Raw genomic sequence first — 24614 nt, 5'->3', positions numbered from 1 at the left:
CAGGGCGGGTTTTTTTTAAAAAAAGGGGGGGGGGTGGGGGGGGGGTTTTGGCTGAAGAGCGCACAGCAATTACTGAAATGTCCTCGACAATTTATTAATCCGTGACAGTACAACCAAGGTGGTTAGCCAAGGTGTTTGAGTAATATTGAATTACAGTTTATAGATTTCCGATAATTTGTTGAGGCTGGATACAGCCGTATCAAACTTGACAATCAAGTGGGCCTCCCATTTGGACAGTTTTAAATCAAGATCGCCTCCACGGGGGTCCCTTTCTACTTTCAAAATCACAGTCCATCTAAGGTCACCTATTTGATGGTTTAATCTTATCCAGTGGTTTACTAAAGGTGCTGTTTCCACTTTGTTTTTGATTCTAGATTTGTGTTGAGAAATTCTTTGTCTTATTTCCTGGTTGGTTTTGCCGATGTACAACATTTCGCATGGACACAGTACCCCATAGACCACATATTTAGATTTGCAGTTGCTGAAAGTATCACGTTTCCATGCTATGCCTTTATGCTGGAAGAGCGAGCCTTCCATAGTGAGATCACAGCTAACGCAAGTACCGCATTTGTGGTGACCTACGATGGGATTCAAACCCATAATTTGTCTCAAGGTGGGTTGTGATTCCTTTGAGACTGCAGCTTTCACTACATAGTTGGCAATATTACTTTCTTTCTTAAATGCAAAGAGTGGTTGTTGTTGTAAACTCTCATCCAGATTTTTTATGAGGTGCCAATTTTGTCCAATAATTTTCTTGAGTTTGTTAGCGTTTGGACAAAAGGTGGTAACACAAACTTGGCGTTTCATTTTAGGTCTGCTTTGGCGTTCCAGAAGGCACTCTCTTGGGGTCCACCTTGCTCGTTTTTTGGCTTTCCGGACCAGTTTCTTAGGGTATCCGCGCTCACATAATTTGATTTCTAATTTTCCAGCATTAATGTTGTAATCGTCGTTGAAAGAACAATTACGGCGGATCCTTAAAAATTGGCCGTAAGGCAAATTTTCCTTCAGACTGCGTGGGTGATTACTTGAGAACAGTAATGCCTTGTTTCTATCCGTTTCCTTTGTGAAGAGTCTAGTGGCTAGTTTAACCTTCAACAGGAAACACTTCCACGTCTAGGAAAGATATTTTAGTGGCCGAGTGTACCATGCTGAACTGGATGTCAACTGTTCTGGCATTAAGCCATTCGTGGAAGAGTAACAATGTTTCTTCTCCACCAGTCCAAATTAAAAACACATCGTCAATAAAACGTAACCACGTTCCGATGTGTTTTTTGAATGGATTGTTATTGTGGACAAAAGTATCCTCCTATAGAGACATGAATAAGACAGCTAATTCAGGATAGCATATGTATTGAACTGGTGTTTTTACATGTGGAATTTTTTTTTTTTATAACTAATTATCAGTATTGGCACAATCTGGCATACAGCATGCCAGAGCCAGCGGTGGAAGCCTTGTCTCGTGAGCACATAAACCTTCTGGGGGCTGGTTCTCAGCTAGCCTATAGCAGATCTTTGTGCATAGGACAATCCATCATGAGCTAGTCCTCTCATGTACCATTTTCTCTTTTTTGCTCCAAAGAATCCAATGAAAATCTTGTCATCTTGCCAGTAGTCTATGATTTGATTGATGTAAAAACCCTTTTAGGGTTAAGTTGATGAAGCCATTCTTCCTCCTTAGAGGGACGAGGTTTCAGTGTATAAAGCCAGAAGAGTAATGGGTTGCCCAATGTACAAAAAGGTGGAACCACTGTTTGATTATGAATTTTCCTTGAATAAATGAAAAGACAAGAGGCAATTGGCAAAACAGGAACAAGTTGGTTTAATTAAACACTGCGGATGGGAGAGCCTCCACAGAGTGCATCTGCTCAAAGTCTCTTGGTGTACAAAGTGTGGCCACTGTTTTATACAGTTCATGAGGTACAATAAAACAATTTTCTACATTCCCAAAAAGCATCTCATTTGCAAATCAACAAGGGTGGGCTTCTGATAAGGACACAGATGGCTCTCGACCTTGGGGAGAGCTAGTGTGGGCCAGTGTGTATGTGTCCAGATGTCCGGCAAGATGACTGCGTCATCACTACATGTGGTGTGCATGTTGTGTCCTGATTGGTTGAGTGTTTCTATCTACATGTGGTTTCTAGCTTCATGGTACTCTTGGGGAATGCAAGCCTGTGACCAAATGAGTTTCAGTGGGGCCAATTTCTTCTGACTTTTTTGTGGTGCGACTATCTATCTATGGGATCGATCAGAGTTGTCCCTTGGTGCGCGTTTGTCTTTAGGTTAGAGATGTTCCACCTGTGATCTGATATTCGATAGGCGTGGGTCGTAAGACTTGCCTAACTACATATCGTTGATGAGGAGGTCACCTTGGTGAACCTGACAGCAATGATGTGAGTTTGTTAGAACTCCAAAGAAAAATATGGCAGTCACTGGTATCATTTTGTCGATATCCTTAACATTGTACATACAGTTGTCATAGCACACATTGACATTGTCCTTACTGGTATTGACACAGCTAAGTTTGCTTAGGTCACAACTTACATCGCAATTGGTAACAGTATCGTCATTTGATCATTGTTGTGCGTGCACAGGTCATGACATACACAGATATTACATTTATTGGCATTCCTGTTGTCGGGCCTGCACACATCATGGTAATCATTCACATTGTATTCACCCATTTCAGCACCACCTTTGGCAGAAAAGCCGCCTTTGCCTTTTTCCACAGGGCTAGTTTGCTTAGGGAGGAATCTGCATTTAGAACTCTCTCTCCATCAGAAATTTAGGTTATAGCTTTTTGAGAACAACATGGCAGTTGTCTTGGTATAGTGCTCAGCTCTGGACTGTACCATCTTTACAAAAAGTACAATGGATCCAAGTTTCTATCAGTGCAGGTGCATGCTGCAATTATGAATCCTTGCAAAGGGGCGAGGCCCAGCAGGTAAGTACTGCTGCCGTAAGAATCGGAGCTCTTATGTCTGGGCTTAGACTTTCAATAATCTAGCCGTATTGCCTATTGAGACACCACAGTTCTGGGTGTCACAGACCTGTTGGTTGTCCTCGAGGGGAGACCAACCGATTTTTGTCCTGATTACACCAGTGTGCAGAGGTGTTGCCTAACTGCTGGCTGCCCAGCGGACCACTAATCGTATGGCATGGGCTTGTTGCCTGCTGCGACGAGGAGCTCCCATCCTGGCATTATCTCCAACTCCTGGAGAGACTGGGGTCTGTTGCTTGCCTCGGGCTGGGCTGCCGTCATTATCGGTGAATGCACTCTGCTCTGCTGTTTAGAGCCTGGCATTGGGACCTGTTTCATAGACCAGATCTCTGCTATTGCTCCAGCATCTACTGTGGTAAGTGCTAGAAGTTCAGGAGAGAGATTTTGAGCTGGCGGTGCAGACGTGTAACTTTAACTTTAAGCTTCCTTCCCTTGCACTGAAACCTACAATTGGCAAAAGAATGTCTGTTTTACTGTTCCTTCTCTGGAAGGATCGTGGCAGTTGTTTATGGACTTCCCCCTTTGGACCCCTTATGCTTATCTGCCACTGGGGGTTGGTGCTAACTCAAGCCCGTAGCCAGAAGTATATTTTTGAGGGACATGGTCCCCCAGCTATGACCAAGCGTTGAAGCTGTGCTCTCTAGCTGCATTCTGTCCCAAATACTGGTTGCACTACTAAATACCGTCCCCAAGGATGTCAGGGTACAGGAATATCGAGGACAGAATATTTAAAGTTAAGTGTGTATGGGGAAGTAGAGATTTATTACTCCTAATTCCTCATCTACATACCTTGATATGATATGATATGATATGATATGAGAGTACATTTATATAGCGCACTGTCGCTCCAAGGAGCATCCTGGCACTTTAGCTCCATTACTAATAAAATGGTGGGCTTTTACTGTTAGTCGATGTTTTGTACAGAAAGAGTTAAACAAGTGTTTTGCAAGCTGAATCAGCTAACCCATAAATCCATGTTTTAAGGGATTTTTTTAAATGTCTGTTCAGAAGTAATTGTGCGAAGGTGGAAGGGCAATTTGTTCCATGCCTTGGCACCTATGACTGCCAGGGATTTTCCTCCTCTTGTGGCCAGTCTGAATTTAGGGACAATCATCAAATTGGCGGTGGCTGACCTAAGTTCTCTTGTAGGATGGTATCTATTGAACTTGTTATACAGATATTGTGGACCACGCTTGTAGAAGGCCCTAAAGGTGATCACGAGGACTTTGAAGAAGATGCGTTTTTGAATGGGGAGCCAATGCAACATGTCCAATGCGGCCGATGCTGATGATTTTCTCGGCCATCTTAAAACCAGCCTCGCCGCCGAGTTCTGTACCATCTGTAATTTATGCAGGGTAGATTTCGCCACCCCTGCATACAGACTATTGCAGTAATCTATCCTCGATGTAATCAATGCAATTGCCACGGTACGGCGGGCTGATAAAGGCAGGAAATCAAAGAATTTCCTGAGGCCTTTTATGATATTAAAACATAGGCCAGCAACTTCTCTAGTTTGTTGTTTAAAAGAGAGCATCTCATCGTATTTTATTCCCAAATTCCGTGCTGCTATGATGGTATTTGGTGGGGCTTCCGCATCAGTTGGCCAACAGGTGTATGGAGTGAAGAGGTTATTTTTCCCAAATGGGAGAATCTCTGTTTTAGCAGAGTTACATTTGAGATGATTGTTCTGCATCCAATTAAAAGTCGCCATCAGACACTCTTTCAGAACTAGTTCGGCTTTTTCTGAGTCTTCATCCAGAACAAGGGCTAATTGAGTGTCGTCCGCGTAAGCTATGGTGCTGATGTTAAAGGATGCAATAAGATTGATCAGGGGAGCCATATAGAGGTTAAACAAGGTAGGGCTCAGGCTTGAGCCCTGGGGCACCCCTGAACCAACCTTCTTCTCTTCCGAACAGAATTGTCCAAGCATGGTTATCTGTCTTCTGTGCAACAGGAAGTTTTTAAACCATTTTAACACGGTGCCCCTTATGCCTGCCTTGATCAGGCGATGTAATAAAATAGCATGGGACACCGTGTCAAACGCTGCAGATAGATCTAGGAGGATTAGAACTGCCCTCTTACCTAGATCCAGTGCAGCTCTTATGGTTTCCGTGGTTGACAGAAGCGCGGATTCTGTAGAGTGACTTGCTCTGAAACCTGCCTGGTTTGTGTGAAGGATGTTATTTTCTTCCAAAAAGGCTGAGAGTTGCTTATTGACAATGGTTTCCGCACATTTACATATGGCAGGGAGTTGAGAGATGGGCCGCAAGTTGGATAGAACTGAGGGGTCGTGCAAGGTCTTTTTTTGTAGTGGTTTGACCACTGCGGTTTTCCATGAAGTTGGAATCTCTCCGGTTTGGAGTGATGCATTAAGGATAGCATTAATCACAGGATTTACTTCCTCTTTAATTGTATGGAGCAATGACTGGGGACAGGGATCAAGTGGTGAGCCAGATTTAATTTTTGAAATGATTTGGGAAGAGTCTTCAAGGCTAATTATAGCAAAGGTATTCCAGTTAACTGACCCAGACTCATTGTCTTGTATATTCTCTTCAATTTCTTGGGAGATTTGGGGAAAGTCTTTAGTGAGATTTATAACTTTTTGTTCGAAATATGTTGCTATTTCGTTACAGAAGGTTTGAGAAGGTGGAATTTCCTGGGACAGATATTTTGGGTTTCTAAAACTGTTTACAATTTGGAAAATTTCCTTTTGTTTATTTTGTGAGGCTTCAATCAAGTTTGTAAAATGGTTCGCTTTAGTACATTTGATTAATGTGTGATATTTTCTCCTGGCTATCTTATAAACCTCCTGATCGTCATTGTTATAGTGCCTGCGCCTTCTCCATTCTAGCCTTCGCACTTTTTGCAATGTATCTCTTAGTTCACTAGTGAACCAGGGAGCTGATATTTTCCCTTGTCTGGGTTTTAGTTTTTGTAATCCCCCGAAGGTCATTTTCTCCCCTATAGATCTCATCCACCCCTCATAACTATGGTTGTCAGAGATGACTTCCCCATGTAGGGATGGTCTATTCTCTTTTACCCAGCTTATCAGATCCGGGTGAACAATAATTTTAGCCCAACATGGAGTGGGTTTCTCATTACTCCTCATAGCTGGTTTAACGGCCATTATTTCATCGGTTTTGAGATTAAATGCGATGAATTTATGGTCGGTCCAGGTTAGGGGCAAGGGGCCTGAGACCTTGATGCTATTAAGATTAGAACAGATACAGTCCAAGATATGCCCAGCTTTGTGTGTAGGATCTGTCGTGAGTATTGTCAGCCCCAGTACATGCATGATATCTTTAAAACACAACACATTGGGGTCGCTAATGCTGTCCAGATGCAGATTTAGATCTCCCAATAGGGTGAAGTTAGCAGCTTTTAAAGTTGGATTGGTGAGAACTTCGCCCATACTTTCTAGAAAGTGGCTCACCTGGCCTGGTGGACGATATATTAAGGCTCCGGAAAAAGTAAAAGAGTCATGGGCCTGTAGACTAAAGCCCAGACATTCAGCCCCCTTTATATCAGATAATTCCGTGATGTTGCATTTGAGGGTATCTCGATGAATAATGGCCAACCCTCCCCCTCTTTGTGAGGGTCTATCTAGTCGCTGTATCCGGTAGCCGGATGGCAAGGCATGTACTATGTCCGGATTGGACCAATCTCTAAGCCATGTTTCAGTGACTAGGAGACAGTCCAACTTTGTTTCATTCTTGCACATTGAGCGGGCATTAATAAGCCCTCCATTGATGACCCTATGTATGAATTTCTTTGGTGGCCTTTGATAAGGTTTTATATTTTGTTTACAAACAATGCAACAGATGGGCCCTAACCACTTATCAACATTAATGGCATTGCTTACGACTGGAGTTCAGCGACAGTATGTCTTCTCTGGACAGCTGACCTGGTCCAGTCCTCTGGGCAGAGATAACAGCCCCCGGCCTCGACTTCCTTGAAGGTATATAGATTATGTATATATATGTGTGTGTGTGTATATATGTATATATATATAGTGTGGCCGTGTCTTTACACGCGAGCGCACATATATATATATATATATATATATATATATATATATTCACTGAAAAAACCACAGGTTATAGACCATATATAGTTAGGAATTAGCATTTAGAAAACCTTATTTTACTCACACAAAACCATTGAAATTCCATATATAGTTAGTTGCACTAACTATATATCGTGCACCCGCAATCCACTGCTGATGATGTCACATATTACATCATTCATGACATGGTCAGTGACATCACTGATGACATCTCAAATGACATCACTGATGACATCACTGATAACAACATCCAGTGATTTTTTGTTTCTATAAAGTTTAAATATGTCTTACATATTGAAGAATGAGTGGATGTGTAAGTGTCTGGACGAAGGATTTAGTAGGTGCATGACTGACTGTATGAGTGAGTGATTAAATGTGTCTCACTGACTGCATGGGTTAGTGACTAAACTGTCTTAATTTGTGCATCATTATGTCTGTTGTTCTGTAAACTGCTGCATGTGTTGATCAGTAGCTATATGAGTAACTATATGGGTTATTGATTGATTGCCCAAGTATTTGTATGGGAGACTGAGTGTGTGTGTGGCTAGCTGGGAGGTGTGTGACTCTGTGCAGATCAATCTGTACTTGTATCAATGATTGTATAAGAAGGTAAGTATGTGTTAGTATATGTTTGAAAATGTAAGGTGCTCTATGTTTAACTGTATAGACAAGAAAATGGAAGTGTCATTGATTCTTTACAGGACTGACTAGGTGTGTGAGTAACTCCATGGATGAGTGGCAGACTGTGAGTGTCTGTATAGGTGTATGAGTGCATATGATAGTGTTGTAAAGATGAGTGATTGTATGTATGAATGATTGTATGGGTGAATGAGTGAAGGTGTGTGTAGACGTAGCAATCAGTGAGTGCGTATGTAGTAACTAGTATTGGTGTGTCAATGGTTTCAAAAATTATACTCTCTTTTTAACACTGGGTGAAACAGAGGTTATATTAAAATGTGAGGAGATGCATTGTATTGTCACATGAATGATATCATCAGTGATGTGGTCATTGATGTCAAATGAGATGTCATCAGTGATGTCATCAGTGATGTCATTTGAGATGTCATCAGTGATGTCATCAGTGATGTCACTGACCATGTCATGAATGATGTAATATATGACATCATCAGCAGTGGATTGCGGGTGCACGATATATAGTTAGTGCAACTAACTATATATGGAATTTCAATGGTTTTGTGTGAGTAAAATAAGGTTTTCTAAATGCTAATTCCTAACTATATATGGTCTATAACCTGTGTTTTTTTCAGTGAATTTTCAAGGTTTTGTAAATGCTAATTCCTAACTATATATGGTCTATAACCTATGGTTTTTTCTGTGAATTTCATTGGTTTTTTAACAGCTAATATCTGTAGCTGTAAAATGTATTCTTCTTTAAATCCAAAAATATATTTTATATGTTTATGAATAATTTTTTTTTTTAATATTTTTTTTTCTTCGTTCCCGCTTCGCGAATCGGGAAGCTTCCCGTTAGCTGACCTTGATGCCGCGAAATAGACCGCGAGCCGGTAAACGTTTCTTTACCGCAAGTGCCGCGTTAGAAAACAACATCGTGACGCCTCCCGTCCACATGACGTTTCACGTTGTCGCGTGATACGTCATATGACGTGCTACGTTAGCGAACTGGTACGCGAAGCGAGTCGCAAAGCGCAGGTTTCTGGAAGCAAACCGGGAGGCCCTGCAAAGCGCTTAACGTAAACACAGCAAGTCATGTGACTTGGTAATAACACTTTTCATTGGTTCATTTCACTTTTGGTTTCCTAATGATGTAAGACTAGGTCATATAATCTAAAATGAACACTTTTGATTGGTTGAGAACTCTTGTTTTTCCCAAATGATGAAAATCCCTCCTTCTTTCCTCACTCTGACTTTCATCATTGTGAGAGAAAGACCCTTTGTGATCACTGAGCAATGGCTTCTTTAGTAGCTTCAGCTGGTGCTTCCCCACCACCTCCACCACATCCAAGGAAGAGTGGACCACCTGCTCAAGTTATAATTCAACAAGAAGAAGAAGAAGAGGAACAGGACGACGAGCACGAAGAGAGGCAGTTTTTGCCTGAGCAGCCCAGGACGTCTCACCGGAAAGAAAACTTCATTTGGCAATTTTTTAAAATTCCCAAAGGTCAGAAAAAAGTAAATGCAAGATACGTAACTTGCCTTATATGTCAAGATAGACTGTCCAGAGGAACCGAGAAAAAATACAGTTTCGGAAACTACACAATGCATCGCCATATGACTAGGTGGCATCCTAACAACTACAGTGCTGCACAGTTTCGGAACGACCTAGATAATCTCCCTATTATGGCCAGAAGATCTGTTGTACCGGAAGTAACGGGACCAGAGGGCAGGGAGATGGTGCCAAATATACAAATGAAATTTGGTGAAGTAAAACACACCTGCGTATTTTGCGATGGATTCATTTCCTACGGAGAAAAAAGCATCACTCTGATCAACAGAGCTATTGACTATCATATGCAAGTTTGTACGAAACGCCCAAAATAATAAATACTTCTTTTTTTGTTTTGTTGCTCCTGTTGAGCCCTTTACAATGAATCGTTTTCATTGCCCCCTCCAAGAAAACCCCAAAAAAATATAAAACTTCAGAAAAATTCAAAAAAAGTAAAAAAATGTTCCGAAAAATAATAAAAAAAATATAAAACAACAAAAACAATAAAAAAAAAGTTCTTTTCAGAACTACCTCCCCGTTATTAAAAAATTGGTACAATATTTGGAACTGTGCCAACCTCTATTTCTCTTAGTTCGCTTCCCAGTTCGCTCGCCGGTACGCGAACTAGAAGCGAACCAAAAACAGTAAGTATAAGGGAAGGAAACAGACACTTATGTTAAAAGAAAGACAGGTATAGGGGAGTAAACTAGAGATACTATTACCCGTAATCCACTGCTGATGATGTCACATATTACATCATTCATGACATGCTCAGTGACATCATCAGCAGAGGATTGCGGGTTTTTTGGCAACGTGCCTTATCCACGGTTTAATAACGCTGCCTTTTGCTTTATATAAGTTTTCAAATTGTATGAAATATATACCAATAGGTCGTTATGAACCTTTAGGTAGTGCTTTTCTTCATGAGGTCTGGTCGCTTCCATACACATACAGATGTTTCAAAGATGATCAAGAAGTTTATCTGAATGGAGAGGAATGCACTGAGACGCCAGATCATTCACTAATGTGTAGGCACATACAGTTACACGGTTCATGCAACAAACACCGACCAAATATGGCTTGCGTGTTGCAAGGCACGCCAGTTCCTGCTATCATCCCCACGTTCAAGTTGTTGGAAAATGGTAGTTATTTGATGCTCAATAATGAAGATTGTTCTGAGTTAATTGAAAAGGGTCTGCACCTCTGTACGGGTGTTCGCTATGTGAAGCACGAAAGTTTCACGGGCCGAACTCAAGGCCACCTCTCTCTGAGACAAAAGAGCTCTTATTCTTGCCATGCCGTTGAAATCTGTCCCAAGGTTGGTATTTGTGGCCAGATTGAAAACTCCCTATGTTCATGTGTGGGAGGAAATAGAACATTTCTGCAGCAAATAACCCGTTCACTTACTGTTACGATAAAAGGAATACTTTTAATTCAGATTTGCCTTTCAATTTCAGCAAGATGGTTCCGACTATCTTTAACGCATCCTCCACAAAGACCCTGGCGCACTTTTTTAAAGTTGTTACCAGTGGTCTCGTGACTTCATTTGAGAAAATCTTTGGAGTCATCCCTGCTTCCTTTCATTCTATTTTCTCCACTCCGGTTCGTGGATTGGCATTTTTACTTGCATTACCAGCGGACGCTCTTGTGCTTTTTTACATTTTTAAATATGGATGTCCCTCCTATGCAACCTCCCACCCTGCAGCTGCTGACACTGTTCCGCAATCGCATGCTAGAATATTATGGCACAATGCCGTTGGCAATATTAAGCACGGCATATGGATTATCTTTTCGATTCTCCTACTTCACCTGTGTCCAGCCTGTATTTCACTGCCTGACCTGTGATTTCGATTGGGCCATTGATTTGTGTCTCTGCGGACCGGTTTCTCCTGACGTCGACTTTAATCAGCTGATGACTCCTATCATTACTCACGAGTTGGTTTGTCCTGGCGAAAGGATTATGGCTGTGGCATTGATGCATGGACTACTTGGTCCCTGGAATTTACTGGCGGCAGCACAGTCTTTCTTGGAACAGAGCTTTCTTGAAAACCCACCGAGCTGTCCTCTGATGGTGATAGAGGATCCGGTGCTGGGAGAGCACGTATGTTCTTTTCCGCTTTTAAATTGGATGGCTGAACTGTTTTCGGATGAAGACGGTGACTTCCTATTGGAGGCTGTTGCAGCTTATTTTGCATACACAGTTATGTCATAGACCTTTTTCATGTTTGATATGCTGAGTACTAGCATTTCATTGACAATTCATTGACTTATTTGTCAAGTTTTTATTATTTACCTTGCCTATTGGCTTAAGACTCGATAAAGTACTTGGCTGTTTTATTTTTCTTTAGCATTAAATTTTCCTAGTTTTTAATGCTTTACCTTGCGGACCGTCCACATATAAACTTGCAATCTGCTCTCATGAGATGGCACTTCTATTATCTTATTCAGTTCGTTTCCGGATGATGGGGAGGTGTCATCTAGGTCCTGGATATCTTTACACCGTGTTAAGTTAGCATGGGCTCATTACCGGTTTAAACGCCATTTTTCCTTTTTTGCAACTTCTGCACACGACACTTAGTTGTTGCTTTAGCTTTCCACCTAGTAGTTCATCGTGGTTTACATGAGAATAATATGTTATTGCTCTACTATCTGCTTTGCTTGTTAAACTATATCTGTACAGCGAGTGCTAAAGTTTCAAGAACAACACGATACAGAATTGTTATGAGGTCTGATCTCCACGACTTCATACTCATAACATAAGTGCAACTTCTGCCAATTCTGGGCATGAGGCGGGTTTTATATTGCTTTGCCGAACACACATACACAACAGTTGATGCGGTTCACATGAAGAGAGAGCTGGTGTATGCTGATGTGATTCCTTCAAATCTAAGACACTAAAGTATGGGCACGCCCTAAACCAACACAAAGAGACCTTCTTAGCAAATAATATAATATGTGTATTAGGGAGGGTGAGATATAAGCAGCCGCGGGCCGTGGAGGGAGTTACGGTGAGGCAGGGAGGCGGGGAGGGGGAGAAGCAGGGTGGAGCCCTCTCTACCTTGCCCCTCCCCCTCCCCGCCTCCCTGCCCCACCGTAACTCCCTCCACGGCCCGCGGCTGCTTATAAGTGTTGCTAACTCTTATTCATTTACAGCATGTTAACATACTGTCACCATTCGCTTTTTATGTACTAGTAACTATGCTGGTAATTTTGCTACTGATAATATGTGTACTTCTATTATCTAAGATACTACGCCTGAGAAGACGGCATTAGTAAATAAACATTTCAAATACACATGTGTTCTTCTTAACTCCATGTTCTGGTTTCTAAGAAATATATAACGACCGACTGTTCATGAGTTCCACGTATCCTGAGGTACTATAAGTTCATATTCTGGATTGTCTAAACATTGAGAGTTTGTTATATCCAATGTGACACTGTACCTAGCTTGCTAAGGAGTTTTTGATTACTAACGTGAGTTTTGGGACACCCTAATTCGCCGAGGTTCCATCCTCTGTCCACAGTTCTGTGTGAGAACAGAAACCCTGCGACAGGGGCACCCCCGACCCTTGCTGGAGCTTCATCACACTTGCGATACAACTCCAGCAATGCGCCACCTTTACGGCACAGATACATCACGCATCTGTGCTGTTTTTGCCCCATGATGCGCCGCATTGTAAATGCAGCACACCATAGGTGACGGAACAGCGGCACAGAATGACTAACACATCCCTGGTGATGCGCCAGTCATCATAAATGTATCCCTATGCTTCTTATCTTGTTAGAGATGAACCGCCATATGTATCATCAAAGTTTTTTGCATTTCCTAAATAGCGAACTTTAAGGAATAAATAGCGATTCTTTACCATTCCTAGTTTGCGATTAGCTATTTGCTAATTACAAATTACCCATTCATTTCCTTCATTTCCATAGGGCGGTTGGACTCACTTTTAGCTCGAACGGCTGAATGGATTTCCACGAAACTTGGCAAAATTGTAGGGACTGGTAGCCCGATGTGCCTTTGCTATGTCTCAAGATATATGCTCCAGTGGTTTTTACGAAAATTAACTTTGAAAAATATATATTGGGCTACATTGGCCTATATATATGTTGGAGCCCAAATGTAGCCCAATGTAGCCCAATGAAGCCCAATGTAGCCCAATGTAGCCCAAAGATGGCCGCCAGACACACAAAAAAACAAATGTAGCCCAAATATCAGCCAGATGTAGCCCAACTATAGCCCAGTGACAGAATGACCAATCAGCTTCGCAAACCTCCGTTACGCGAAGCGGAGCGCTGTTACAGATATATATCTTTTTTTGAACGTTAATTTCTCAAAATCCACTGGAGCACATATATTGAGACCTAGCAAAGGCACATCGGGCTACCAGTCCCTAATATTTTGCCAAGTTTCGTGCAAATCCATTCAGCCGTTCGATTATTATTATTATTTTTTTTTTTTGCCCCGCGGGGCCCTTTTAAAACCTCCACATCAAACCTAGGGGGTCAGCGAGGATCTACTATGCCCCCTTATAGTTATTTCCCCCTTTGTTTTGACCTCCTCTTGTCTCTCGATCCTACCGAGAGACAAGATGGCGGCCGCTACGGACTTTTTGGAATGTTGACAGACGCCGGAGAACCAATCAGCTTCGCTTCACAAAGCTCCGTTGCGCGTAAAGTACGCGAACCGGAGCGCTGCCTGGTCCGCTGTTACAGATATATATCTTTTTTTAAACGTTAATTTCTCAAAATCCACTGGAGCACATATATTGAGACCTACAAAAGGCACATCGGGCTACCAGTCCCTACAATTTTGCCAAGTTTCGTGCAAATCCATTCAGCCGTTCGGGCTAAAAGTGAGGCCAACCGCCCTATGGAAAACTCAATGTTAAAAACACGTTTTGGGACCCCCCTTTTTTCTCGGCCCCCCCTTGACGAACCCCCCCCCCAAATTTTCAAGGGCTGCTCAGAAACAAAATGTGCCATTTTCCTGAAAATTTCAGCCAATTCCGTCCACAAACGCCAAAGTTATTAGACATAGAATTTTCAAAAAACCCATAGAGAAAAAATCCTAACTATATATACCTACTGGCGACCGCCAGTAGGTAATATATATTAAGGTATGAAAATACTAAACATACTTGTCAATATTTTGGATTTGATATTCTGTACCGTCGATATTCTGGTTTTGATATTAAGGTGCTGTGTATCTATGTGAAGGAATATGTGGATTTTCTAAAGTACATATTAAAGCACAACCAATCAACTTTTCACAATTCAACTTTAAATCATATCACTTTGATAGGATTTAAAGTAGAAGAATGTAAACTTGTAAAGTAGGCTGACTCACCACTCTGTGGATTTTCTGAACTGTGCAAGCTTTGTGCAATGCAAAGCTTATCAAGCTCTTTTTTTGTTCTTTTTTTAAATAAAAAAAAAGCTGGCCTCAGCTAAGAATCCTTCCTCCCACACCTTTTACCTTGGGTGGTGAATGTCCAGCCTCCACACACAAATTTATTTTCTGAAGTATGTTTTACCTGGGACATTCTGTATCGAGAAATCCTCACACCTGGAAAGCCCAAAAGGATAAATCTTACCTCACATAATTTAGTAAACTCCATCTGCTTCATAAAACGTGGAGTTTCCTAATTCCAAACAACTTTGTAAGTAAAGTTTTAATTTGACTGGCCACTTATTTAACCCCTTGGCCGCGGCGGTAATTACCCTGCTTATGTGACTGAGCTTTTGCCTGTGAAAGGAACACAGGGAAAGATCAAGATTTTGCCTTGCAAATTGACCAGTTCTGGCGATGTGGGTAGCTGTGGTATTTAGGCCAGGGCTCAGTAGGCACCGAGGAGAACCTGCCAGGCCCAGACATTTCTAAAAACAAAGTACCTAGTAAAGTCTCGGGTTGTGAAGTTTGCATGGATCCCAATACTTTTTCTTAACCAGAATGTCCTGCAAACACCAACATTTAGCTAAATCACAAATTAGACTCCTATTTCTGTGAAGGAAAATTCCAGAATCGGTGTGGATCCATGGAATTCCTACCATCCAGTGTTCCCACATTTCTCCAAATAAAATTACTACCCCACATGTTCACCAAATAATATGTATTTAGTACATTAGTTACATAGGACCTCATAACAGCAGTTTATTTGCTTGGACCATAATTTAAAGATAAAGCAGAATTTCAAAGTAGTCAATAACTTTCAAAAACGGGATTCATACTACACAGATCTTATATTATGATATAGAAAAATCACAACATGTTAGTTGATGTTCTACGGATTTGTCTAGAGAGGTCAATTATATTACAAATGCTTTCAGCCTCAGATGCTCTGATTATGGTTTCCACAATATTTGGTTTGAGGAGATGATTCCTCAGTGTGTTGACCCTGGCAGGGTTATCTAGATATTAAACAAATTTTGAAAGATAGTCTGTTATAGCAGCTCTTGGTGACATGTCAAGCTATATTGCATCATTTCAGCTTCATACTACTGCTAGTTAGGGTATGTGTACCCCTCTGCAGCAGGCACATTAACCTACCAAACTATCTGATTCTTACAAACAAAATAACAATCTGTAGAGCCGATACATGATCTCACCAGGCTATATTTCGCAGTAGGCCTACGTAGGCTGGAGCAATGTCAGTCAAATATAAATTGGACCTGTGATAACTGCCCCAGCACAATAGGATAATCATAGCACCCTGCCATATTGGAATCCGGAGTTTCTGGATTGGACGCTGCTTCTGAATGACAGGTAGGTTTGGGTAGTGGCAACCACTTATGTATCAGCTCCTTACTTTCATTAGAGAATAAGTGCGTCTCCTGTAGAATCATGATTTGTGCTTGCCTATTTTTTAAATATTCCATCACTTTCCTCTGTCTAGGTTTAGATCTAAGACTGTTCACGTTCCATGTGAGGATGTCAATACTTGGAATGTTAGCCATTATCTATTCCATGGTTTTTTACTACTTTGTTAAATTTCTCCTGCAGAAAAGGTTCTGAGGACTTTTTTTTATATCGCTGCTCCCCACCTGTGCCCCCCCCACCACCTTCCCATCCCACCCCCTACACCTACCCTGGGGAACCCTCCCTATCGCTTTAGGTATAACAATGCCTATGGGCGCACCATTGGGGGGATCTTCCTCTAAAATATTTAGAATGAAGAGAGCGGCTTATCCTGTCCTATACCCCAGAGTAATAATTTTGCCGTATCTCCCTTTCTGATCCTGTCAATTAATAATTCCACATCTTCTACTGTCTGGAGATTGTGCATTTGGTTATTCCACATAATGCGCAACATTGCAGGGAATTTTAATTGCACCTTGGCTCCCAGCTTTCAAACTCCTCCATCTTGCCTCCCATTTCCCACTGCCTCTGTTCAGTAGCCTTACACAAGTCAGATCTAACTAGCGGGGAATATCCATTTATCAGATAGGGGCCATTTTTCAAAGCCCTGCTGAGTATCTCTTCTTGGATGGTGTATGAAAGTTCACCAAGATCTTCCTAGGTTTAGTTCTTTGCAGGTTACTACAGAACGGTTCTCTATACGCCCTCTGAACATCATTCTCGAGGTTTATCTCTCCCTTATCTTTCAAGATTGTATTCCTTAGCAGCTAAATTATAAAGGCCTTCATATCTGATCCTTCCTCAGTTGCAGGTACATTTATGAACCGTAGATTGTTCCTGCAAGAATGGTTCTCCACTCTCTCCATGTCTTCTCTTAACTTTTGATTTTGCCTTTCTCATTTGGAAATCTCAAATGTATTCTTCTCCACATCCTGTTTCACTGCATCCACCTCTTCCTCCAACTTCTTTGTACGAAGAGTTACTTCATCTAGTTTCTGCGTTAGCTCTAAACAAGAGGCTTGTATGTCTACCTGGTTTGCTTCTGAGACCTCAAAGCGCTTCTTTATACTGCTCTTAAGGCCCAATAGTATACTTGCCAATGAGGTTTCTGTATCTTTGCTCACCTCAAAAGTTCCTATATCCACTCTACCTACTTTGTCCGTCCTCTTTCATTTCTGGGGGCAGAACTCCTGAATCTTCAGTCAGGTGGTGCAAGCACTGCATACCTATTACTCAAAGGAACAGTTATAATATTTCCTTGAGATACCGCGGTACCGTCTGTTGACCTATTTATTTCTCCCAGACCACCGGGACTGTTTGTGCCACCTTCTATATTAACTGCAGTAACCTCTAACATGGCCCTGCTACCGGGCGTGACTGGCGCACTTTCTTCTATAGTGGGGCTTAAGCCCCCTACACCGTCTTTTTGCATGCTCGGTAGTACACGGAAAAGAGATTTAAGTGAGGGGGTAATTTTTACTTTGGAAGGTAAAATACCAGTTTTTTTCGTGCTTTTCCCCTCGTTGCTTTTCCCTGCTGGGGACTTTCCTGATTCCTGCTTTGGAGACTGCCACCTTGTCACCCACGCTTTGCCTTTACAATTACTTTTACTCCTTGCACTGGTTCTAGCAAAGAATCTGGTGAAATAGGAAGGAAATGTGCCTTTCCTCTAATGTTCCTGGTCCTCAACGTGTACCTGGAGGGTGCCTCACCTTCCTTAATGTCACCTGTCTCCATATGCAGGTGCTGTCCCACTCTCTTGATCAGCTCACCCCACTTCCACTTGCTTGCTGCCCTACTCAGAAGCCTCTCCCCGTTCCTTGCTTCCTCAGCATGCTGAAGGAAAGCTTGACTTTTTCTGTCTCTGCCACCTCTGATTCCTGCCTTACAGGCTCCCCGGAGCTTTCCCACTACCTCATCCGAGAGCGTCCCTGGGGATCTGCAAATCAGCCTCCGGTCTCTTCCAGTCTCATGCACGCCACAATCCAGGATCATCCCAAGACCCAGGTATTCCATTAATTCGGGAAAACGCGTTTGTATGCGTTTTTCTGACTGCGTAGCCGCTGCTCTCCTCCGCTAAACTGACCCCACAATGGCGCCCGCGACTGCGAGCGTCTAGCTAGCAGCCGCCAGGTTCCTCTCAGAATTACTAAAGCTAGTAAACTTGGGAATGCGTCAAAATGCTATGCCTTGCCTTCCCAAGTGAGACAGAATGAAGAGAAATATATTTATTTCTCCTTGTTATTTACCCATTCTATGTGTGCTGTATTCTGCAAAACACAGAAAGCGGAATATAACTCTCAGGATTGTCTTTGTGCAGGAACTTGTCTCTTACTGCACAAAAACAATCCTGCCTTTAATGAAGGCACCTTGTACTATGGCACAAGGATGCTTTTGTTCATGCAAGGCAGCGCTATTAGACAGCAGAAATGTGCCATATTTTTGTAAATATGGCACATTTCTGCTCTCTGCCTTTCACACAATTCAGTGCAGCATCTAGCCTAGCTGAGTTGCTTGAAATGTAAGTATATCGCCCCCAAAAGTTCTGATTGGACAACCCAGTGCTGTAACCAGCTAAGCACTATAGCCATAAGAAATACCATAATGGGGCCTGCCTGAGAGCGTACTGAAAAACCATAAACTTTGCATCTGTGTCTCTCATACCTCATCATACACCACATTACTGCACATTGCATCCCATAAAACAATAACCACACCTAGGTGGTCATCACGCACAACATGGAAACACTTCCCACATTAGATCACAAAACAAAGACAACACCCTTCTAAGCACCCACTACCCATTATGGTGTAGCTTGCGGCCCATGTAGGTAAGCACTTCATTGCCACACAGAGGTAGTAAGCGCTATACAAATGGGCAATACAATGCAGTATTTTTTAGTTGCATCACTAAGATTTGTTTTGACACAACTAAAATCTTTGTTTCCATCACACTTCAGAATTATAAAACAAAATGTACTCAATTTGTGCTTTTATAACTGCTGCTGCTGGTATATGTTGAAATATGTGTACAGTTCATTTACAGGCATTTTAAATTTTTATGAATTAGAAACAAACGGACTGCTGTAGCGTGTCCTCGACCCAAACTGGTGGAACAGTGTTATTGGTCCCCTTTTGTTGGACGACTGTACTGGATTGCACTATTATCCTTTCAGTGTCATCGAAGTCTGTGCTATGTTGACATACCGTGTATTGTGTAATGCTAAATAAAACAAGTATAAAAGTAAAAAAACACAACAACAAAAAAACAATAGACATCCTACAGTATTTCTTTATGCACTCCCTGTATACAAGGCCACTCAAATTACGAGATTCTGTGGCCACGGAACTATGCAATTCTGTGGCTGCGGCATTTTATGGATTGACCACATTTGCCACATAATCTATCATCTGCTGCATATGCTGCATATTTGAACAAAAACACGTTTTGTTTCTAGCTCAAACAAATCAAAATATACCCAAAATGTTTCAACACATGCTGTTGTGCGGTGGAAGGTATTTTTCAAAGGTTGAATGGACACCTTTCTTTTTTACAGCTGTATTTGGATGTGGAACCGGTACTAATGAAGTGAGACCTTTGCCCAGACAGTGCTAAAGTGTAAAAATGTCAAAATAATGAAGTGATAATATTAAGAAATGTGGCACATTAAGTCGCATCATTTTTGTTTATTTGCTATATAAACTAATCAATACTGCCACCTAATTTAGGCTGCTGCCTAATTCCAGTGATCCTCTCACTTTGCAGTCGAAGGATGAAAAGTAAACAACATTTTCTCATTAAAATAATAAGCAGTAATTTAGCAGAAAACAGAGCCTGACATTTAAAATGTATTGAAACATGCAGCAAATGTAACAGATAACAAGCATTTGCAATGCAATAGGTCTCGCATTAGGAAAGTGTGAGCTAATGGTATTGTAAATGACAATTGTTTTTAAATATGTGTTGGCTTTGAAACTATATAAATTAATAGCATTGTTATTCACAAAGCCAATAGCTTACACTTTCCTAATGCGAGTCCTATTGGCTATGGCAATGCTTGTTGGTAGCAAGCAAGGACAGTGCAGTTGTGGTGCTGAGTGATGATGTGGTTGGGCTGAGTGATGTGGTGGTGTATTAGAGTGATGTGGTGGTGTATTAGAGTGATGTGGTGGTGTCCCAGAGTGATGTGGTGGTGTCCCTTAGTGAAGTGGTGGTGTCCCAGAGTGATGTGGTGGTGTTCCCGAGTGATGTGGTGGTGTCCCAGAGTGAAGTGGTGGTGTCCCAGAGTGATGTGGTAGTGTCCCCGAGTGATGTGGTAGTGTCCCCGAGTGATGTGATGGTGTCCCTGAGTGATGTGGTGGTGTCCCTGAGTGATGTGGTGGTGTCCCGAGTGATGTGGTGGTGTCCCGAGTGATGTGGTGGTGGAGTGATGTGGTGGTGTTCCTGAGTGATGTGGTGGTGTACCCGAGTGATGTGCTGGTGTCCCCGAGTGATGTGGTGTCCCCGAGTGATGTGGTGGTGCCCCTGAGTGATGTGGTGGTGCCCCCGAGTGATGTGGTGGTGCTCCCGAGTGATGTGGTGGTGCTCCCGAGTGATGTGGTGGTGCCCCCGAGTGTTGTGGTGGTGTCCCCGAGTGATGTGGTGGTGTCCCCGAGTGATGTGGTGGTATCCCCGAGTGATGTGGTGGTGTCCCTGAGTGATGTGGTGGTGTTCCTGAGTGATGTGGTGGTGTTCCTGAGTGATATAGTGGTGTCCCCGAGTGATGTGGTGGTGTCCCCGAGTGTTGTGGTGGTGTCCCCGAGTGATGCGGTGGTGTTCCTGAGTGATGTGGTGGTGTCCCCGAGTGATGTGGTGGTGTCCCCGAGTGTTGTGGTGGTGTCCCTGAGTGATGTGGTGGTGCCCCTGAATGATGTGGTGGTGCCCCTGAGTGATGTGGTGGTGTTCCTGAGTGATGTAGTGGTGTTCCTGAGTGATATAGTGGTGTCCCCGAGTGATGTGGTGGTGTCCCCGAGTGATGTGGTGGTGTCCCCGAGTGATGTGGTGGTGTTCATGAGTGATATGGTGGTATTCTTGAGTGATGTGGTGGTGCCCCTGAGTGATGTGGTGATGCCCCTGAGTTATGTGGTGGTGTTCCTGAGTGATGTGGTGTGTGAGGGTGAGGGTGTGTGGGAGTGTGAGGGGGTGAGGGTGAGTGAGGGTGAGAGGGTTGTGAGGGTGTGTGAGGAAAGAATGAAAGAGGAAGACATTTGCGCAGAGGGGGGCTGGGGAGAGGAGGCATTCTGGATAAAACAACACACAGCTCACAGTTCGTTTTAAAAAGGAGTCATTGGTCAGTTGTCACTCGTGATTAAAAATGCAAGGGCTGCGATCTTTTCACTGCAACATTATATCATTATGGCTGCCAGATTGGAGAGGAGTCGCACTGGTTACCACTCCTAATATAATATTTTGATAGGCTTCAATGCACCATATAGATAGTCCGGGTCCCAAACATGTACTCCTCAACGATGCGAAAAACAAAATGCGTTCACTTTTGCGGCCGCTTTCATGTGGTATCTGTGTGAAGTCTGTCCAGGATAACAGGCTGCGCGCCGCTGCGTGTTCAGGGGTTTCATGCCCAAGAGGATGTGGCTTAACAATCAGAGCAGCCGAGTTTGAAGCTGGGGAACCAGGTTCGAGCCTGTGATTCTCTGCAAATCTGCCCGTGCCTTAAAAAATATATATATACTGTGTCCTTCTGTAATGCAACTTGTGCTCATGCAAAGCACTCTGATACTTGGTAGTCGAGTTTGCTCAATATAAATTATGTTAAATTACAAGTCCCGGCACTTTCCAGTCACAAATTAAGCAGGGATAGCGCAAAGGGGGGCGGGGGAGAGCAAGGAAAGAATGAAATAGAAAGACATTTGCGCAGAGGGGGGCGGGGGAGAGGAGGCATTCTGGATAAAACAACACACAGCTCACAGTTCGTTTTAACAAGTCCTGCAGTTCTGAAGTCGGCCGCTCCGCACATTAGCCTATCTCTCTCTTTCACTATGCTGCATGTCCTGGTGCTGCCAGTCAGGGTGTAGTGAGCACTGGCTAAGCTTTGCATAGTATAGAAGACGCACAGATAATAGCTAAAAGTATTCAGTAAACTCAAAATCAAACTATGCGATGTGGGCAAACAAAAGCAACAAAAAGTTCGGGAAAGGCACTCCTATAAAAAATTAACTTTGCGATGTGTTCAAAGAAGCCAAATAAATATAAAAGCAAGCAGATTGCAGACAAAGCTATAACGGACAAAAACGTGCTACTTTTGTATCAAAGATTCAGAGCTTACCTCACACGCAATAAACAAAGTAGTAAACAAAGCGCTGCACGGCATGTGTATCATATTTGAAAACAATGTCACTGGTGAGAGGAGAAATGCGAGACACGGCCTGGCGGCCGTGAAAGTGAAAACAGTAATGCAGAGCTAAGAAGTGGCTTAACAATCAGAGCAGCCGAGTTTGAAGCTGGGGAACCAGGTTCGAGCCTGTGATTCTCTGCAAATCTGCCCGTGCCTTAAAAAATATATATACTGTGTCTTTCTGTAATGCAACTTGTGCTCATGCAAAGCACTCTGATACTTGGTAGTCGAGTTTGCTCAATATAAATTATGTTAAATTACAAGTCCCGGCACTTTCCAGTCACAAATTAAGCAGGGATAGCGCAAAGGGGGGCGGGGGAGAGGAGGCGGGGGAGAGCAAGGAAAGAATGAAAGAGGAAGACATTTGGCAGAGGGGGGCGGGGGAGAGGAGGCATTCTGGATAAAACAACACACAGCTCACAGTTCGTTTTAAGAAGTCCTGCAGTTCTGAAGTCGGCCGCTCCGCACATTAGCCTATCTCTCTCTTTCACTATGCTGCATGTCTTGGTGCTGCCAGTCAGGGTGTAGTGAGCACTGGCTAAGCTTTGCATAGTATAGAAGACGCACAGATAATAGCTAAAAGTATTCAGTAAACTCAAAATCCAACTATGCGATGTGGGCAAGCAAAACCAACAGAAAGTTTGGGAAAGGCACTACTATAAAAAATTTACTTTGCAATGTGTTCAAAGAAGCCAAATAAATATAAAAGCAAGCAGATTGCAGACAAAGCTGTAACGGACTAAAACATGCTGCTTTTGTATCAAAGACGCAATAAACAAAGTAGTAAACAAAGCGCTGCACAGCATGTGTAACATATTTGAAAACAATGTCACTGGTGAGAGGAGAAATGCGAGACACGGCCTGGAGGCCGTGAAAGTGAAAACAGTAATGCAGAGCTAAGGAGTGGAAGGCGCCCTCAACACGTCTAAAACAAGAACATCGCCGAAAGAAAAAAAAGCGGCTGGGAAAGGATCCCTTTGAAGTGGCCGTGAAAGTGGTGAAAGCAATTAGGGGGGAGGAGAATTGAGGCCAGCGCGCACTGCGCACGCTAGGGAAGCCTGTGGGAGGGAGGCTGATGGCTTTGATGTGGGGAAATGCGCGTGCTTGTGTTCACGTGAACTGTTTGAAATCCGCCCGATGGTTTGAGAACTTATTTTGCCTACTATAATTCTCGACTATCCATTCCTTGCAGAATGGGATAGGCGAGACCTAAAAAACAGTTAAAAGGAATTGTATTGCCCATTCACCTTCTGAACTCCTGCACCTCTTCAGTGGGCCAGCTGCCTTGGTCATTTGAAAGAGGGGTGGGCAGAGATTATTATGGGCACTCACTCAAATAGTATGTCATGGTAAATAACAAATTATTAAGGGCCTGTGGCACTGTTTCCAGTGCCACCTACATATAGATTTACCGAATCGGTATTTTACAGAATCGGTAAATTTACCAAATCTGTAAATTTACTGATTCTGTAAAATATAGGCCCCCTACATCTCAATCACCAAATACCGGTCGGTAACGGCCGAAATCGGTCGTTACCGACCGGTATTTGGTGACCTACATCTGGCCCTTTGATCCTAGCAGTGCCCAGTGTAGAGGTTGTATAGCCCCTGGTCCGGAATCTGGTTTTCCAATTTGTCTAGATCGATGAAGAATGCCATATCCTTACTGCAATTGTGTTTAGTTCTAACCATCTCCCTGTACAGAATGGCTTTGATTTGAGATGGTAGGAGTAAGCTTCCTGTGTGCAATACTGCATTGCATGCAGTGGGTTTCCTGAATAAGCTAACTCTATAAGTCCATCCTCTATGTACAGTGTGAAATCTAGATAATCAATCTTGTGGGTACCCTCAAAACCTTCCTAGCAGACCTCAACCTGATTCAACTTTGCGACTGCCCCACGCACATCTTGGGTTCTATCCTGACCTAGTCATTTCTAATCCCCAGTTCCACTCATCTAGAATCGATTTTTCCTTCTGACTGGTCAGATCACCACTACATCACCATCCACATCATAGAATTGTGGATCAAAAAAAGATCCAAACCAAAGAAGCCTAGACATTGGAAAAGATCCTTGCATCATGCAAAGTTGAATGAAATGTTTTCCCGTAGCAAT

Source organism: Lissotriton helveticus, chromosome 4_1 (assembly GCF_964261635.1).
Source record: "Lissotriton helveticus chromosome 4_1, aLisHel1.1, whole genome shotgun sequence".
In the NCBI taxonomy this organism is placed as follows: domain Eukaryota; kingdom Metazoa; phylum Chordata; class Amphibia; order Caudata; family Salamandridae; genus Lissotriton; species Lissotriton helveticus.
Note: the sequence above shows the minus strand (reverse complement) of the source record.